The sequence below is a fragment of the Manacus vitellinus genome, unplaced genomic scaffold, assembly GCF_001715985.3.
Source record: "Manacus vitellinus isolate BGI_N305 unplaced genomic scaffold, ASM171598v3 scaffold_16_pilon, whole genome shotgun sequence".
Lineage (NCBI taxonomy): Eukaryota > Metazoa > Chordata > Aves > Passeriformes > Pipridae > Manacus > Manacus vitellinus.
In genome coordinates this window covers 15,980,043-15,980,997 of record NW_021939189.1, presented here as the reverse complement: position 1 = coordinate 15,980,997, position 955 = coordinate 15,980,043, and positions in this window count along the sequence as shown.

The following is a 955-nucleotide window of genomic DNA, read 5'->3' as shown; positions in this document are numbered from 1 at the left end:
TTATTATTATTTTTGGGCCGGGGAGGAGGGGAGCAATAGGCTGAGCCGTCCTTGGTGTCACCGCTGGTGTCACCAACTATCACTCAATAAAACAGTGAGTTTTGTTGTCAGCAAGAAATCCCTGGAGGTGTAATTAGCCCATCATAGGACTAATTAATGTCACTAACTAACGACTTGGCTCTTAATCCCTCCCTTGTGTCATCATCGTCACCCTCGGTGGCACCTGGAGAAGCTCCGGGTACTGGAAGACCTCTGGAAAGGCAAAATGAGGAGCCCTGAGGCACTAATTAGATTAATTAGGGCTGAATCCATCCTTCCAGGTGGGCTGGGCATCACATCTTTCCCAAAACACCATAAAAATTGGGAAAAGAGCAGAAAATGAAGTTTTCTGGAGTATTTGGTCTTTTCCTGGCATCTCTGGGCTCAGCTGAGCCCTTGGTCCCTCTCCCCCCTGCCCAAAGGGCCGTTTCTTTCCAGGGATGGTTTATTTATTGGGGTTGTTTTTTATTTGATATTTGAAATTCCACTTTCGTTTTAATTTTATCTTCCTTTGTTTTCCACTGGGGGAAGGGACAGATGCCAGGGCCGCGGGAGCAGCGTCCGCCTCAGCGCCACATCCCGGGAGTGCAGCAACACCAACTCAATCATTCCCCATCCAAGAGGGAAAACGAGATTTTCCCAGCCCTAGAGGGGGAAAAAGGGGGATTTGGGGCCCAACCCGGATGCGCTGGGAAGGTGGATGTGCCCACAACAATGAAGGCTCCTGGAGAGCCGCCCCAAACTCACTAGGAGCTGGAATGAGCCAGAGAATCCAAGTGCTTGGGGCCAAACCAGCCATTTGGGAGCCTGTGGAGCTAAAAACCCTGGAATTGCCTTCTAAGAGATCCCTGGGAGGCTCCAGCTCATCCACAGGTTTCTCATCCCAGTGGGATGAGAGCAGGGAAGGCAGATCTGC